Source organism: Crocuta crocuta, unplaced genomic scaffold (genome assembly GCF_008692635.1).
Source record: "Crocuta crocuta isolate KB4526 unplaced genomic scaffold, BGI_CrCroc_1.0 scaffold299, whole genome shotgun sequence".
Taxonomy (NCBI): Eukaryota; Metazoa; Chordata; class Mammalia; order Carnivora; family Hyaenidae; genus Crocuta; species Crocuta crocuta.
In genome coordinates this window covers 9,232,387-9,238,580 of record NW_027532747.1, presented here as the reverse complement: position 1 = coordinate 9,238,580, position 6,194 = coordinate 9,232,387, and the positions used below count along the sequence as shown (strand labels likewise).

At 46.7% G+C, this 6,194-nt stretch overlaps 1 protein-coding gene across 1 annotated transcript in view; it reads left to right on the top strand.

Annotated features, from left to right (window-relative positions):
- Window positions 1–5,849: 5,849 nt before the first annotated feature.
- The window catches only part of GOLGA5 (golgin A5), a 44,266-nt gene continuing 43,921 nt past the window's right edge, over window positions 5,850–6,194 (top strand). The window contains exon 1 of the mRNA XM_077780883.1: window positions 5,850–6,040. The gene's annotated coding sequence lies outside the window, so the exon portion shown is untranslated. The remainder of the gene's footprint in view (window positions 6,041–6,194) is intronic.

Genomic DNA, 6,194 nt, shown 5'->3' with positions numbered 1-6,194 from the left:
TAATATTTTTAATTATTTTTTTGCAATGTGTATTTATTTTTGAAAGAGAGAGAGAGAGACAAAGTATGAGTGGGGGCGGGGTAGGGAGAGAGGCAGACACAGAATCCAAAAGGGGATCTGATGCGGGGCTCGAAACCACAAACTGAAAGATCATGACCTGAGCCGAAGTCAGATGTTTAACCAACTGAGCCACCCAGGTGCCCCTTTTGGAACTGATTTTCAAAGTAGGGGTGTCTTAGTCCATTTGGGCTACTATAAATAAGAAACCAAGATTGGGTGGTTTATAAAAAATAGAAATTTACTCTTGACAGTTCTGAAGGCTGGGAAGTCTAAGATCCAGGCATTAGTAGATTCAGTGTCAAGTGAGAATCTGCTCTTGGTTCATAGATGGCGGTCTTCTCACTATAACCTCACATGGTGGAAGGGACAAGGGGACTGTTTTATAAGGTCAGTAGTCCCATTTGTGAGGCCTCTGCTCTCATGACCTAATCGCCTCCCAAAGGCCCCACCTCCAAATACCATCACATTAGGGATTAGAATTTCAATACATGAATTTTGGGGGTATACAAACATGCAGTTCATAGAAAGGGGATAAGAGGGACATGTGGGTGGCTCAGTCGGTTAAACGTCTGGCTTTGGCTCAGGTCACGATCTTACAGCTTGTGAGTTCGAGCCCTGCGTCCGGCTCTTGTGCTGACAGCTCAGAGCCTGGAGCCTGCTTCAGATTCTGTCTCCGCCTCTGTCTCTCTCTCTCTGCCCCTCATGCTATCTCTCTCTCTTTCAAAAATATTAAAATTAAAATAAAAAAAACAGAAAGGGAATAAGATTCATTATTTTATTTTTATTTTTTGTAAGAGAGTGTACATGTGTGTGTGTGCACTCATGTGTCCCTGAAAGCATGAGCAGGGGAGAGGCAGAGGGAGAGAGAGAGAGAATCTTAAGCAGGTTCCATGCTCAACACAGAGCCTGACGTGGAGCTCCATCCCATAACCCCGGGGTCATGACCTGAACCTAAATCAAGAGTCGATGCTTAACCACCTGAGCCACCCAGGTGCCCTAAGATTCATTTTTTCCCCATGGGGATATCACACTCAACAAGGGGTTCATGCATCTTAAATGTTGATATACACATTTCTACATTGCCCCCCATAGAGGTTGTATCAATTTACATTTCTGTTAATAATATGTTAAGGATATCTATTTCTCCACACTCTTGTTAACACAACATGAGTGTACGTTTGTGGATTTTTAAATCAAACATGTGGCTGTGTCTCAAACAAAACAAACAAAACAAAAGCAATTAATTGAGTTTGCAAACTTATGACCACCAATTCTGGTTCAATTATTCATCTCCAAAATGAAGCCTGGGATGTGGCGCAGGCAGTCGGCTCAAGCTCACACAGCTAGGAAGTAGAACTATGATCAGAACAGAGGTTTTCTGACTTTCAGCCTAAATATATTCTAGTTCATTAGTGTCTGATACAATTATTTCCTGATAAAATTGAGAGTCAGAGAGATTAAGGCACTTGAAACTAATTGACGGTCACATAAGAATCCAGATCATCCCATTTCTGCCTTTTTTCCATGCTATCTCAACTCACTGTACATTATTATTCATTCGTTACTCAATATGTCAGAACATCTGTCCATGCTTTGTACTTTCTGAGGCTCTGATGATACAGCCGTAAACAACACAGACGCTCCCTGCCCTCCCTCATGGAGCCACACTTGTGTAAACACCAGTAAGGAGAAGGATTGGGTGGAAGAAACAGCTGTGTGATGTTAGTCAGGTGGGAAGGAGAGTCACTCCCCACAAGGACCTTATATATATAACATATATATGTTTTTTATTTATTTCTGAAAGAGAGAGAGAGCATGAGCAAGGAAGGATCAGAGAGAGAGAGGGAGATACAGAAGCCGAAACAAGCTCCAGGCTCTGAGCTGGCAGTCAGCACACAGCCTGACGCAGGGCTTGAACCCACAAACCGCGAGATCATGACCTAAGCCAAAGTTGGACGCTTAACCGACTGAGCCAACCAGGCGCCCCAAGGACCTTATATTTTTACTACTGGGGGAGGCAAACACTCTGAGATGTTAGTGTGTCCAGTTTATTAGAAAGTCTTAACTCACCAGGGGCACTGCAAGGAAGTAATTCAATTTCCTCCATTCATTCTCTTCAACTATACTTTTGATTTGTAGGAGATCCCAGTTTTTCCTATGAATCATAGTTTCCTTGAGACGATCTCTCCTGATGCTAGAGCTTTCGCCACCTTCCGTTATTAAGACGGAGTTGTCCTGGTATTTCACATTCAGCTCTGTTTAATTTCTTCACTTAGNCTCCTCCCCCATGGTCCTCTGTTAAGTTCCTCCTAATCCTCCTATACGTGCAAACATATGGTATCTACTTGACTTCATTTTTGAAGGGTAGTTTTGTTAGAGAATTCTTGTTTGACAGTTTTTTTTCTCCTTTGGCCTGTCAAATACGCCATCCCACTGCCTTCCCTCCTTCATCGTTCCTGATGCAGCATCAACTTTTATTCTTATCCCCTGTATATGATGAGGGGATTCATCATATACAATTCAAAAGTCGGGCACTCACATTCAAAAGTCGGGCACTTTACAAGACTGCCCCATCTTTTTATTCTACTGGGTTTTCTAGTGTCTCCTCTGTATCTGGCTTTATATTGAGCCAGGATAAGAGAGCCTGGCTTTCTCAAGATTCTCCTGAGCTTATACAGCCTTGCAAACAGCCTCCTTCCAAACCACCAGGGTACGTGGGAGCTTATCAAAGCCCATTACGGCTGTCTTATTACCTGGATCTCCCTACTAAACTTCTAGGAAGCTTTCTGGTGAGTTGTTGGCTCAGTCAATATTGCAGCTGTGGACAGCTGCAATGTTGGGAGTTCCAAACGGAGGCTTGCCCTGGGTCATGAGGCTTTTCTGGCTCCGCTCCAAATCAAGTTGCCATCTTCTGCACAAAGCTGCTGGTTTCCCAGCTTTCCCAGCCCCGGTAGAGCAATCTCCATGGAGCTTTGGTGGGAGTTTGGGAATTGCTCTGGACCAAAATGTCATACACCTCCACTGTGCCTACTAAAAGTTTAGTGGCTCTACTGGAATAAATACTTCTTATTTTGTGCTATGCCTGTGACTGATTTCCAGGGAGTTGAAATGATTTTGATCCCAATTTTGTCTAATCTCATCGTTGCCATGGGACGGGCAACAAACATCAACGGGGACAGGATTTGTGGAGTTCCTCGCTCTGCCATTCCCAAAGTTGTAATCCAGCTCTGTTCGGTTAAAACTTTCTTCTTAAACTCTATTCCAAGTTCTCCTCCCTAGAGGAGCAGACCCTTGCTTCCCCTGGAGCAGACAAGCTTGGTTGCACTCTAGAGGCTCAGAGTGGAGGCCAGGGTCTCTATCCGGTCCTCACATGCCTTCTCTCCCTTCTTTTTTGAGGAGTTAGCTCCTCTGGCAGCAAGAACAGGGAGGAAGGGACAAGAAAAGAGCACATTTTCTTACCTACTGGACAAGGCCGCGACCTCTCTCTCGTGGTTGTGCTGTGTCTCTGGCTAATCCAGCCGGGTTCCAATGACTTCTGGGTGGCAGGTCCCTATGCTGACTCTTTTAGGGAATTTATGTGAAAATTCTTGAAACATTCTTTTGGGGGCTTGCCCACTGCTAATATATTTGACATGAAGCTTTGGCTCTGCGTTAGCTTCTTTTATCCTCACCCCCTGCAATGGTTAAAACATTGTTTCTGTAGCCACAGTAACCTGGTTTGAGTCCCAGACGTACTACTTACTCCCTGTGTGATGGTGCAGCTACACCCTAGCTGACTCTAAGCTTAGGGTAGGGATGGTCGGGTGAGGTCAGAGAAAAGACCTGGAGACAGCGATTGAGACATAGATTTACTGGGGTAATTTACATACAGGGAGCCCGGGAGCAGCTGACTAGTCAAAGCATCAGCTGCTGGGATGTACATGCAGCAAGTTTCTATATCACAGCAGCTTAACTTAGCAATTATCATTGGCCCTTCCCCTCCTCGGATGGTTAGAGTTTCAAAGAGATCAAGGCCTGCCACGTGAACAGTCTTTGTTACAAGACACTTAGGGTTGGCCACCCCCAATGCCCCTGACCTTGAACAATGAACAACACCCTGCTATTCTTCTGCTTGATAGGGATATGGACAGAGGACAAGATTTCCACATTTTCAAGATAGTGATTAACAGGGGCATTCAGGGTATGCTTGCACAAACTAGCTATCCAGCATGTACCATACACTGACCACGAGAAAGTAACTAAATCTCCCTGAATCTGTCTTCCTCTATAAAATAGGGGTATGTATTCATCATATTTCATTAGTAAGGCTGTGTAAAATACGGTCCCAAATCTCAGTGCCAATTAAAAGCACAAGTTTATTTTTTCACTCCTGCGATATGTTAGATGTGGGGTGCTTTGCATCATTTTCCTGCCAGGACCCAGGGGGAGGGAACAGGCCTCTCTGGACTAGCCATTCTCTTGAGAGAGGAAAAACATCAATAGAGCTGATGGAAATATAATGCCTCTTAACACTTCTGCTCAGATGTGGCGAAATGCCTTTTATTCACATTCCATTGCTCAAAGCAAGTCATAAGATCAAGCCTGACCTCAGCGAGGATAAAAAGGACACTCCTCTTACAGGAAACATTGCAATCACCTAGCAACAGGTAGTGATGTATCATCCTAAATAGGAAGAGCTATGTATAAGTTGGGAACAAGACCACCGTATCACAAGATAATAACAGCACCCTTCCTACTGCTGTTGTAAGAATTAAATGAGGCGAAGCACATCGGACGCATAACAGTATTCTGCACTTAACAAGGGCTCAAGAACTGTTAGACATTATTATTAAGTCCAGCTGCTGCTGAAAGTTTTCACTCACTAAACTGGGCTAAACCAGATTTGAGAAAGAGAGAAACAGGAGTTGTGATCACTTCCAATATTCAATTGGAGAAAATAAAACACTGAGTCTAAGGGCACAGGCTTTCGAGTACTGTGGACTCCTCATTAGGACAGGTGATTTTAGACAAGTTACTTCACCTCTTTGAGCCTTAGTTTCCTCAACCTGAAAATGGGGATGTATAGGGCTATGTTGTAGGCTTGTCGACAATTAGAGCCAAATTAGCCCAATCCTGTGCACCATAGTAGGAGCTGAGTATTTAATTATTGAATGTGGATCTTAGACTAATTTCAAGTATTCTATGAACTATCAATACCGCTGTATGGAAAGACCCTTTATGGGTCTTTTCCGTCGTTTGGGTCTCAGCTTAAATGTCACCTCTTCAGAGAGCCCTTCCCTGATCACACTATTTAAAGTGTTTCCTCCATGTCCAGTCACTTCTCCCTTTTTGTCTTTACAGCTTTGATAGCACTCTTAAAATTGTCTTGTTCAGCCATTGGTTTATTTAATATCCGTCTCGGCCCCTAGAAAGGAAGCTTCATGAACTTACGATCTTGTTTTCTGTATTCCCATCCCCTGGGTCCTCAGCATCCCCATCAGCAAAACTGGCAGGCAAAGCGGGAAAGGTGAAGGCTGGCGGGGTCCACCTGGGACTCACGCCCCGCCCAACTCAGGCCTCAAATTCCTTCTAGGCGGGGCACCGCCTCTGTCACCGTCCAGTGCCGCCGAGGGTCCCGCCCCTGGTAGGCGTGGCCTACAATGTTATGCCGGCCGCGTGCAGATAGTCGTCCAAGGGAGGAGAGCTACGTCGCACGCACCAGGCGGAAGAAGGGCGTGGCCAAGAGCGAGGCCCCCGCAGGAGCCGCCGCTGCCGCCTGACGCCTCCAGGTGGCTGCCGTCGGCCCTGGGCCGCTCAGGCAGCTCGGAAGCCACTCTGTTTTGGGGTCCTTGCTGCCCTTCCACGTCTCCCGGAAGAGCAGCCGGGCCGCGACAGGGCCGGGACAGGTTTCATCTGCCTGGCCCTCTCGCCGCCGGCTGCGAGGTGGGGGGCGGCCCAGGCGGGCGACGAGGCCGCGGTGCTGCCGCTCCAGAGTCCTCAGGTGAGGCGGCAGCGTGAGCCCAGTGCGCCGGACGGGTCCGCCTAGGGCGTTAACGGTGTAGGCGCGGGGTTGGCGTCCCCTACGCGGAGAGTCCGGTGTCTATGCTTTTGGGGGGCGGAGGGAGAGGGCAGGGGGTCCCCCTCCGGCCCCGGCC